The sequence below is a fragment of the Thermobia domestica genome, chromosome 18 (assembly GCF_964235325.1).
Source record: "Thermobia domestica chromosome 18, izTheDome1.hap1.1, whole genome shotgun sequence".
In the NCBI taxonomy this organism is placed as follows: Eukaryota; Metazoa; Arthropoda; class Insecta; order Zygentoma; family Lepismatidae; genus Thermobia; species Thermobia domestica.
The window spans coordinates 20,574,303-20,587,026 of NC_137471.1; the positions used below are offsets into that span (position 1 = coordinate 20,574,303).

The window sequence follows — 12,724 nt, forward strand, 5'->3', positions numbered from 1 at the left end:
AATTCGCCCAGTATTTCTTACAATGTTAGAATGTATACAATCGGCAAAGATATGTATGTGGCAAATTTCATGTCAAAACAGCAGTAAATACGAACAATAAAACGAAAATAAAACTTTCTTGTCCACTTAGCAACATTTTGTTTTACTCATTCTAATGTTCGTATTTATAATTCATTTCCTATGAAATTTACCACAAATATACATTTCCCGATTATACACAAAGTATCAGTATTAATAGTACCCTGCAAAATCATTATCAAATTATATTCTTACAAGAAGACAGTTATAGACATGCGAAAATAATTTTGGACATGAGTGTACATGGCGCCAAGCCTTCAACTGGTTTACTCTCTATTGATAAAATATTATCGCATATGGGGTTAGCAGTATATAGAATAACATCTAATCAAACATTTTACAATCCAGTTATACTCAATATGGCAATTAAGTCTTCCTATGTTCGGTCAATATTTGAATTAAGTTTGCTTCGGTGGGTGTAGTGGACAAAAATCATCCTAAATTATTATTTGTATATATCTATTCGTATTATAAGAGAATCTCTAGTTCTGTGGGGAAAGAAAAAAAAATAGAAGAAAAGTGTTGCAAAATAGTTTACAATTGTATCATTCATAACAAGAAGAGGAAACCTTTTTTTTTTAAAAACAATGTATTATTAGCAATGCCGAAACGGGAACAAGTTTTTTTTTCGGGAAAAGAAAAAACTACTTTTCTATTAGGGGATTACAGTGAAATGTTACCACGTTATTTATCTTTTCGTTTTCATGCCTGTGGAGTTCAAAGCTTTTTTTTTTCTCTCTCTCTTTTTCTTGTGTGTTGCGCGTGTTACAAAATCCAATAGCAAATACTCCAACCGTAGAATTATCCTGGAAACAAACGACACGCAATACACCTTTTGTACCTACCGGCAAATCTGGAAGCGCACATTTTGTTCAGACATTTATGTGGGTGGTTGTCCTACAAATCCAACAGACAAATATAAATAATTTGGTTTCTTTTGAAGATTTTAACAAAAGAAAACTCCTAACTTTTCTGTTCCAAATAATAGAGGACGGTCTAAAGTTAGAAGAGTAATTCTAAGCATAAGGCAAAGAAAACTGCCATCTGTTTTGGAAAGTAAAAAGTAGTCAATTGCATATAATTTGTTGAAGACGAAAGCTATTTCTAGCGTCCATTTATTCTGCTTATTTTTTTTATTACTTTTGTCTCCGATGCTTTTAAGACGAACACTTCCGTTTTTGATAACATATATATGATCGCAATATATTAGTGTCACGCACTGCTAATAACACAATTTATTTTTTTAATACGCACGTCAAATATGCATGAGAAATAAGTGGCCAATAAGTCCCGGAAAATTACCTTTCTCGAGTTCAAGGCAATAACCTATGACCACGTTAAGAACATCTTTATAATCAGCTCTAAAGATCCGGTTTTAAAAATGCTTCTGTTTTAAGTAGTTGTTAGCAATTTCGTTTCAGTGGCGAAGTCTGCCGTGAAAAATTTGGTACACACACATGTGTGTGTGTGTGTGTGTGTGTGTGTGTGTGTGTGTGTGTGTGTGTGTGTGTGTGTGTGTGTGTGGTCTCTTATGACCATTCTTACAGAGTTCGTGGTCAATGGTGCCGATTTCTGCATAGCTTTGGGGGGTAAGCTGTAGCGTACAAGAAATCAATGAGTATTTTAACACAAATATGAGGACCTAAGTGAACTATGGGAAGGCCCAAACACCCTCGGTCCCCCATGATCGGTTTCCGTGGTTGTAAGGGAGTAATGTCCTCATTTCCAGCGAATATGGTACCACTCCGGAAATTTATACTTTAGAGCAACCACATACTGCATGCATCAATCTTGAATAATTTTGAAATTTTATACTTTATACTCAAAGGAAAAAGTAAACATATAAAGGAAACAATATTGAAAGCTAAAACCATAAAATATATGTAATTTATGAGGGATCATTAGCGAGGGACATTACATTAGGGGACAGGGCAACTATCTGGGGCTCCGCATTTCAGAGTACTACTCTTGATTTTTTAAAACACATTTGTGATCAGTTGAGTTATGCAATAAAATTATGAAGTTTACAAAATTCTAATCAACCTGATTACAGCTCTCTAAGCAACCTATCTGTAGGAGATCGTAATATGCATAATGAATAAAAGTATTCCCTCCCATTATTTCCTTCATCTAATATATTAATATTAGAGTTAAATATTAAATTTCTGGACCTTCGGTATCTTCAACTATGTTAGTCCCTCACGTATGAAGATGGCATACCTCGGCAATCATACTATCCGGAGAATTAGTGTGGAAGGAAGGAAGCTACCTGAAACCATTACGTTATGTTCCATTCCGGCATTTGCGTTGTGTGAATTAGGAAAATCCAGGAAAAACGTCACTCAGGATAGCTAGTCTTTAAAAAAAAAAACTTAAACTTTTCGACCGAGTGCCCCCACCGGGAATGAAACCTCTGAACGCTCGCACCCAAGGGATGGTTAAAATTTAAAATTAACTTCAAAAATGACCAACTAAAATTCTCACTGAAAATGATAAATTTTCACTATGTAATGAATAATATCTTGAGCTTTGAAAGTTAATGTAAAATTTAATGAATAAAATTAATTGCATGGCAAAATTAATTTATTATTACTTATTTTCAATCGAAACTGATGACCAATAAAAATAAAATAAAAATGTGATAAAATATTGAGAAAATATGTACGAAAATTATGTATTTTTAATATAGTTTTGGTATATTTGTTCTACGATTAATAATGATAAATGTATATCACAAAGGTACATATAGTCGTCTTCAACAATGGTGATTTCATTGTTACAAAGCCCACGGAGGAGCCAATTTGCGAATCCACTTCTGTAATGGAACCACTTGTGATTAGCAGAGCGTTTTGCAACGTTTTGCCTAATCCTTGTTTCGCCAAATCAATTATCTGACACTTTTATGACAAATAAATGCATTTATATCACCCATTTTAGGCGAAAAAGAATCCTCGTTTGACCTGATCCTCGTTACGCCTAAAATGGTGGACAATAGAAAATCGTGGAAATTCAACTACAGGTAATTACAACAGAAAATTCCCTAGTATATGAGGATTAAGAAATGCAATATATATATATATATTATTATTATTATTGATATTAAATTAAAAAACGGTCAATACTTTCAAGGAGTTAGGATTATCAAAACTCCTTATGTATTTACCATGTCCGTGTGTATTATATATATATATATATATATATATATATATACTAGCAGCGTTCACCCCGCTTCGCTGCGGTCACCCCGGAACGCAATAAACTTTGTTACTTAGATAATTTTTACTTTTTCGCTTTCAAGTGATATGATAAAAACCATAGAAGATTGCAGTAAATGTTAACATTATATCGCCTCTCATTTATGTTAACCCGCCCCGCTTCGCTGCGGTCACCCCGGAACGCAATAAACTTTGTTACTTAGATAATTTTTACTTTTTCGCTTTCAAGTGTGCAGTAAATGTTAACATTATAGCGCCTGTCATTTATGTTAACCCGCCGAGTCACACGGTCATGCGGGTTGCATATAAATACGTTTATTTTTACCTATGATGAACTAATAACAAAGGATTTGTACGTATGGACACCTGAATGGTCAATTATCTCAAGACACTGGTAATTGAAAATTAAAGTGATATGATAAAAACCATCTAGGGTCCAAATCCTAACAACCCCCCAAAAATGAAAGAAATTGGTTCAGCCGTATTAGCGTGATGAGCGGACAAAGGATTTTGTACGTTCTCTTTTATATATATAGATATTAACAACCTTTTTATGTTGTGCTTATTAAGCTTGGGGGTAATTGAGAGTTGACGTAAAGAAGCTGCTGTTATTTATTATTTGAAATGAGTAGGTATTGAGCAAGTAGATGTTTTAGTGAGAGGATAATTATAAAAATATTTTAATTTAATTAGATGTTATGTATTTGAATAATGAATGTTATAGTGTAACTGTGTGGAATATTGGATATGATTTAATTGTTTAGATTATAGTATGTTAAATGCTTGGAGTTTTGATTATGAGTAACACATATAACTGAGGTACACATATTTTGGTAATATAATTTTAGATTGGAACAACGAATATTTACTGCTGGGCTGTTTTTTTTTTTTTTTTTTTTTTTTTTTTTTTTTTTTTAGATGAGGTTGGTATTTGCAACTTGGCTTTTGCAGTTAGTTAACTAATGGCCAACCATTAGTAGATGGTAGTTTGTAGTATTTGAAACTTAATGTAGATTAACTTTTAATTTATTTTTAAGTTACAACTGATTTATGGCTTAGTTGCTATTTTTTGACTGATTTTGATTTTATTTAAATTTGAGTTTTTGTTTTATTTTACAAACGATGGGATTTGTTATTTTGTGATTTAATTTTGTTTAATTTAGCTATTAGTTAACCATTTGTTTTAAACTGTATTATATTGTGACTAAATTTTTAGATTATTAATTTTTGTGAATTTGAATATTATGCCATATTTAAATTGTGTTAATGTTAACAAATGATGTTATTACATATTTTAAGCTAATATTAATTTTTTTAATGTTTATTTACATAATTCTGCGAGTTAGTGTTTTGCCAGGATTTTATAAATAACAAAACATAAACATAATTATGTACAACTGCTTATACAAACAAACAGACAATAACAAACAGTAACACGTGCTATATATGTTACAATTTAACATTGTTGTAATATTTTGAGCTTTAAGTTTGATTTTAAATTATAATTATTTCAATTACCAAATAAAATATTATAATTTTTTAAAAATATCTCTACAATATATATATATATATATATATATGTGTGTGTGTGTGTGTGTGTGTGTGTGTGTGTGTCCGTCCTCTTGCGGCAGTCATTCCTTTGGAGTAGGGTATATTCGGCACATTGATTCCCCTTGTCACTGCAGGCTTTCTATACCGAAGTCAACTACTTCTTTCTTTCAAGTGGCTCCCCAATTGTACTCCTGCCGCTGGACACACGCAGCAATATCAACATTTGGTTGATATGAACAGTTACTCATTTTCCCCGATCAGACCCGGTGCTGCTCTACTCCGCTGATCTCTCAGGAAGTGGTATTCCAGTTTGGTAAAGGCATTGTCTATGCTCTCAGTATACGATATAGGGAGTCTCTTTATGCTCTTAAATTGTTTAATTCAATCACAGGAAGTTACACGTAGTTGAAGATGACAATGGTGTAACGTAGAGGGAGAATACTGAGATATCGTTGAATTTCACTATCTTTTTTCTCAGCTTTTCTCTGCAAAGTCATGCCTAACTGCAACTCTTACAGAATTGAATTTCTCCCCCTATCGTTGTCTGAAGTACTGAAACAAGGTCGTTTAACCGAAAGTTTCTGCAGTAGTCGGCTCTGTCGAAACAGGAAAGTGCCAGTTGGTCACACAATGAATTCGCCATTTCCAAATGTCTTCATTTCCCTTTCGTTTTCGCTTTCCGAGAACTATCTCATCACAGCGACTTCAAATCCGTTGCCAGCAGCCACTGTTACTTGCTTTTCCTTCAGAACTCTGTTCGCTGTGTCTCTAGGCATGGATGATACGAATTGCCGTACTTACTCGTTGAAAGCATGTCCTTTTCGAAATTATTAAAGGGAAAGATACAGAATAATTTTAAATTATTACCAGACTTTCAGTAACCTGCAATTTTCATCAGGAAACCATTGGCAGATTTAGTTATAGTGGCATGGTGTCACGTTACTCATTTTTAAGGGGAATGAATGAACAGTGAGAGTCTTCGCTTCCCAATCATGAGGTCCTAGGCTTAAATCTTAAGGAGTACATCTTACGAAGTTTTCGCAGGATCACTAGACTAAAATTGAGAGGCTATTTTTAAATGTAAGTTCTAAGTGATTTTATCATTCTAAAAACTTCACAAATGTAGCTGTAACTATCTTAATGAATTAATAGATATATAAATATAGAAAATTGTTAGCTAAATATATGAATATAAAATCACAGACTACTTCTCTTGCTACATCTACTATCTACTGATCCCATTAAGTTTGTTTGTGGTATGACAGTATCTGGACTGACCGAAACAACGTTTGTAATGAATGAATGATACTTAGCTACTTGGATTTATAGAACAGTAGCTTCGAACGATTTTGTGTGGTGTTATAATATGCTTCTCCCATTGACATAAACAATGCGAACAGTTATATGGACCAGACTGATCAACATCGTGATTGGCAAAGACAGTGATGACAGGTAAATTAGAAGATCGACATCTGAGTCGATGCTTTTGTAGCTTATAGCGGACTTCTGCATCCTGGCAGGGTCGCCATTCATTAAAAGTATACCACTTATACATCAATGACTACTCGTATATTGCCAACATTTCTCTACATCTTTCTCTCCCTTCCCTCTTCCGTCCTTAGCTCTTATATACTGACAGTCTATTTCTAGATTGTATGATATACGTAAATATCTAAACTATAAATAGCTGCATTAAAATTGTATATATTTCATTTTTTTGTTATTTGATGAAGCCCATCGATCAAGCTATACACAATGTCTATCTTATTACGGTACCTATCAAATTTCCTTTCTGTATTTCTCTGACTCACATATATTTTGTTTCCTTTTTAATCTCCTATTGTTTATTTCAATAATGTTTGCTACCCGAGCAAAACTATCACAGCTAAATGTAGTACACAAAGTCAATCCGATAGCGATCAGACAGCCAAATATTAGTCACTAACAAACAACGCACAGGCTTCGAGTGGTAGAATTAAATAGGAAACACAAATAAAAAGGTGATGAAGGATAAAAAAAAGACAAAGAACAATATATTAAGAGAGTGGTAAAGTTTTACTGACATATTTAAGATTTAACTCGCCTTACCAGCTAATACAAACCAGAGGTGCTTGTGTAAAAATCATTATTAAAGAGAAAATAAGAGAAAATAATAAATTTGGTATTAACCCATATGTACTACCAAGAACATTGTAACACAGGACATACCATGGGGTCTTCTAGAACCCCATCTAAATTATGTTCTTTACGCAGAGCCATCAAACAGACAACTGAAATTTTTAGTAGCTATCTTTAGCATACACCCAAGATAGAATGAAAGAAAAGAATAAATTGTAATCTTACTTGTTTAAAAGGTATATCATCATAAACAACTCTGGGGTCCCAAAAGACCCCATAATAGTACATGGAACTAAGACGCAAAACATTAATTACTGTATTTATTGAATTTATGTATCATAAAATTTTAGCACATATTTGGAATATGCAAATCTATCAAAATGTTTTTTTTTTCAGGATACCAACCATGTACGAGTATTGAGTTAATGTACTTATTTGTCAAATTTTGGATACTTTTTGAGCACCGAGGGTATACGACAAGTAAATTTATACTTTAAGGTAGAAACTGAATCGTCGTAATGCGTTTAAAGCTCTCTCACTGGAAACAGAACCAGGGACAACATGCGCTAGCCATTACAGCAACCAGACGACTGGAGCTCCTTTGAGGAGAAAACCTTGTGACAGAGAACTAAATGATATTCTGTTAGTATACAATAGTTTAATTTGTTCACAATAATGTATTTTTTATCAACGATTATGGAATGCATAGCACGCGTGACTAGTGTTCAGTTCTCGGTGGGAGCACACAATTTTCAAGATTAACTCAGCAACATGAGAAACTGGACAGCAACAAATCTTGGGCACTGAAGGTAATAAACTGGTAATAGTTCCACTGATGTCATTTTGATGTCTAATACAGTTCAACTGTTTGTTACTGGTGTATTGTATTATAACCACCATTTAAATATGTTACTTATTGTACACCAAAGTGAGCTAAATTTTTGTTTTATCGTTCGTACATTAGCTTGTACATTGGCTTAAGAAAGCTTCTAATTGAATTATTGTCACATGATTAACGTATCAGTGGCTCCAACTAGAGCAAGCCGGTAGAGAAATATTAGAAAAAACAACTTATAGCTATACTAATAACGTTTTCACTATGCTCACTGAATTGATTTAGCAGTTTGATTGTGCATAACTTAGGAACAAAAGGTTGAATATTATATTCCACACACACTTGTATAACACATCAAGGTCTCCACCAAGCCAAGTTTGATCCAATATAGTTTGTGTGAAGCATGAACAGACATATTATTTCAGTTTTATGTTTCTCTTCGTGCTTTCTTCTGGTATGGATGAAGAATTTTTTATTGTAATTTTACAAGTTGATCAAGTGCTATATCTGGAGTAGTGGTCTTTATGGCTCAGTGACTTCGACATTAAGAAAGTTAGGGAAGAAATATTTAGAGAGCTTACAAATGTGGTGTTGGAGGAAGATGGAGAAGATAAAATGGACAGAGAAAGTAACAACCTGAGATGTTTGAAAACGGATAGGAGAGAAGAGGACACTTCTAGCCAGCAGTCTTCGTAGAAAGGCCAATTGGATTGGACATATTTTGCGCAGAAATTGTCTTCTTCATACCGCCATAGAAGGAAAGATGGAAGGAGAACGAGGAATAGGAAGAAGATGAACACAATAAGAAGTGTGTTGCAATGTTAATACACGTTTCACTGCAGGCTTTGTAACCTTACTTTTTGATTAACCCTCGTATTTCGTCTTGATTCTAATCTCTGTGCAAAAACCACAAATTGTATAAATCTAATATCACTTCCGATTTCAATACATTGAGAAAATATGAGCTATACAAACCAAACTCCTTGACGTGGTGTACACGTGACACTTTGTTTCCCCTTATCTGCGCTCCTCCCGCCCACCATAATGAATATATTCAAAAATCTCCATTATTATGTGTTTATTATTTATTCTTATTTTGCCTAGCCAACAAGCATATTTCGTATTTTGTCTAAACCGCGGAGCAGTGTTTCTTTCAGACAAAATGGTTGGGGAAGGGGGGACTAGGAGAAAACATTATCTTCACACAGTACTATTATATTTATTCTTGTATTATAGATGTATTATTTTGGCACCCTTTGGGGGAGTAGCAGTTTCAGATTTTCAGTAGGGCAGTGCCCCCCCAAAGAAAACATGTCTGGAAGAAAACACTTCCGCGGAGTATTATAAATTGGTCAAACCTGATTTAGTTAGACGAACATGCCAAATTGTATACATATCAATACAAACGCAATAGTGTTTAAAACAATTTTAATTATAATTTAACAACAAAAGCAATGCTTCATAAAATGTTGATTTATTCTAGTGTTAACTGATATTTTTAAAAAAAAAAAATCTGCCTAATTATACACAAACATTGAAGAGAATTATGGAAATGATCCTCTCCCTTTTATTATTAAAGCCTATCTACATCACAAATTATTTGTAACAACGTTCACATTAACAGTCTGAATGAATCAGTAGAGCGATCAAGGACATTTATAGCTCATGAGTGGATTTACATAAATATTTGTTCCTCCTCACCCCTTCGTATTTGTTTTATATTTTAGTACGCAAAGAGCAAATAAACACTAATCACTGTTGCCAACATACTTCCAAATAATGTCTATATTTGCTAAATTTATTGAATAATCATTTAAGTATATTTTTTTAGTTTAATATTTCGTTACTACTACATGTAGGCCAGTAAGTTTTAAGATATGTCTTGCAGACCAAATAGTTCAGTGGTGCCAGTTCCCACATAATCTAAGAATGTATCTCCCAAAAATTCTACTATTGACATCTAAAATTATCATCTTCCTTTAGCAGCATCCTTATAATCAGAATCACTTTCAACCTTATATTCCAGTAAACTCCAGAATAAATCTTACTCCTTACACATACAGCATTGATTAAAACATTTTCTTACACAAATTATTATGTTTTGTACAGTGCTTAAAGATACGAAATGATTTTCACGTTTCAACTAATTTTTCTCGATCCCCCGTTCTGCCAACTTCAGAAGATTTAATTTTCGTTTATGACATCCACCAGTTTTCAATGATCCTTCAAGTTATATTTTCTCGATAAAGCTAATGGCTATCTGGAGCAACAACCAAAACGGAGAGGAACGTGAAAATGGAACAGGTGCTTGAAGAAGGCAAAGGTTATGGAACAAAATATGCTTTAGTTTCCTAGCAAAGATTCCTGTGTTCAGCCAGTGACGTAACTAGAAAGGGAAAACGTAACTTTTGTCTCGGGCGCCAGATTAGGGGGCGCAAAACTGGGCAAATATTTATTTTTACTATAAGGCAAGGAAAGAAGTTTTAGCAAACTAAAGACCATAAAAAATGACCTCAGAAACTTAACAGGACATCAACGACTCACCAACCTTAGAATCGTATCCATAGAGCATAAGTTAGCTTCAAAGCTATCTTTTGAGAACATTGTAAAAACCTCTGGAGCGAAAAGGTCCGTAAAGTTAAATTTTAGTTCCAGTTTTTTGTGTTTTCATTTAATTTACATCGATTTAAGATATTTGCAAAATGTCCGAGTATAATACTCGAGACTACAGATTGGACTGTCACAATTAAATATTCTATTCTAAAGCAACAGACTGTTGATTTATTCTACATATATACACATCTCGATATAATTCTAAAAACATTGTGATTTGCAGTTATTATGATAAGACTACAAGAATATGTCAAGCATGCTACTCTCAGATTATTTGGCAATCAAATACTAATTAGTTTAGCGTTTTATCTTAAATTATGTACTGCAATTTTGAAATCAAGCTTTACTACATGAAGAAGAAAATGGAATAGCAGAATTACTGTGTGATTATAATATCAGGTTTAGTAGGGGATTGTTTTGGTTTGGTTGATCAGAGGGAGGGGCGCTAAGGCGAGTTCTTGCTTCCGGTGACCACTAGGCAGTCGCTATGTTCAGCCTTACATCAATTTTATTATGTAATTTACAAATACACGGGCGTCGCTGTTAGTACATTCACGTTGCTGTTAATACACAGAGTACTTTAGATACACGGAATAGTTGTATAATATAGAACACTTAATCATCTCGCTTGTGATGTAATGCTGTCAAGAATTTTTAAGACAATTATCTCTATTGAGTTCATTAATGAAGTCGATCTGCTATTATCTTCAGAAATAACGGTAACTTCAAGTGTCTATCAATATTCTAAAATCTAGAATATTCCCTAGCTTCTATGCAACCTGCATAGTAGCAAAGAAATGTTGGTTGCCTGTGATAAAGGATATGCACCTTTTCTTACTACAACTCTCTCAACCGAATTCGTTAAATTGAAGCAATCCGTTAGCATCTCCTCGGTAACGGTGATTATCCACATCCCTTTAGAATCTAAAATATTCCCTAGCTTCTTTGCAACCCGCATAGTAGCAAAGAAATGTTGGTTGCCTATGATAAAAGGATATGTAGTTTTTCTTACTACAATCATCTCGGCCGGTTAAATTGAATCAATCCGTTAGCATCTCCTCGGTAACGGTGATTATCCACATCCCGTTTAGAATCTAAAATATTCCCTAGCTTCTTTGCAACCCGCATAGTAGCAAAGAAATGTTGGTTGCCTATGATAAAAGGATATGTAGCTTTTCTTACTACAATCATCTCGGCCGGTTAAATTGAATCAATCCGTTAGCATCTCCTCGGTAATGGTGATTATCCACATCCCGTTTAGAATCTAAAATATTCCCTAGCTTCTTTTTAACCCGCACAGTAGCAAAGAAATGTTGGTTGCCTATGATAAAATAATATGTAGCTTTTTTTGTAGCAATAATTTTGGCAGAATTCGTTAGTAGGGTCATTGCTCCGTTAACTTCCTAATGGGTAACGGTGACGTTAACTGTGGATATCCATACCTGAAACATGGAATGACGTGACCCTGTTTGCTATGTTAAGCAGAGTTTATTTTTAACTTCATTTCTTTAGCTATTTCTTTTGGTTCATTACAAACGTCTCAATCCATTGTTGCCAGACCATTTCATCTCTATTTACAGCTGTCATAAGCAATTCAGTGAGAGAAAGAGGAAGCGATGCACAACAGAACGACGCCAATTATAATCAAGTAACGTTTTCTTGAAGATCCGAGAAGAGAGAGGAGCGTGAAAGTAGAATAGGTGTTTGAAAAAAAAAGCGGAAACGATGACACAGAAATGGGTTCAATCTCCCAACAGGATATTTATGCTGAGCTCTACGCAGTTTGATTTTATTGTTAGGATGGAAACTAACACAAGTATAAGCACGTTTGGAGCCTAAGATCAACAAGGTCATGCAGTCAGTGAATTTTTAGAATTTGGGAAGAATGCATAAAAGATCTGTATAAGAAGATCAGCTCCAAACATACAGGGATCGAAGGAGACGAAGAGGTGGATGATAAAGAAAATGTACCCTGTATATTGAAAAGTGAAGTAGTACAGGCCATCAAAGACATGCAAAGGAAGAAGAACACTGGAGACGACGACATACCACCAAATTGGCTTAAGGGATTAAGAGACAATGCAATGGAAGTACTGGTTTCAGTTATTAACAAGATTTAATTGAGTGGAGAATGGCCAAAGGATTTTCTTGGTGTTACAATGGTTGCGTTACCCAAGGAAAAGCAAGCAAGCAAGTGGAATGATTACAGAACCATTAGCCTTATTTTCCACTCTGGAAAGATAATTGCGCGCATACTGAACAGATGGCTGGAAAGTAAAATAGAAGAGATGTTAAAAGAGAATCAATTTGGATT

General features: G+C 34.1%; 1 long non-coding RNA gene across 3 annotated transcripts in view; it reads left to right on the plus strand.

The window, feature by feature from the left end:
• Window positions 1-12,724, plus strand: part of LOC145675709 (uncharacterized) — a 380,314-nt gene that overhangs the window by 350,256 nt on the left and 17,334 nt on the right. The window contains exon 3 of one of the 3 annotated variants that reach the window (XR_014129188.1): window positions 7,359-7,771. The exons of 1 other annotated variant lie outside the window; for it this stretch is intronic. This is a non-coding gene — a long non-coding RNA (uncharacterized LOC145675709). Of the gene's footprint in view, window positions 1-7,358; window positions 8,868-12,724 lie in introns of those variants that run through there. One more of the 3 variants, XR_014129189.1, reaches the window with a different exon arrangement.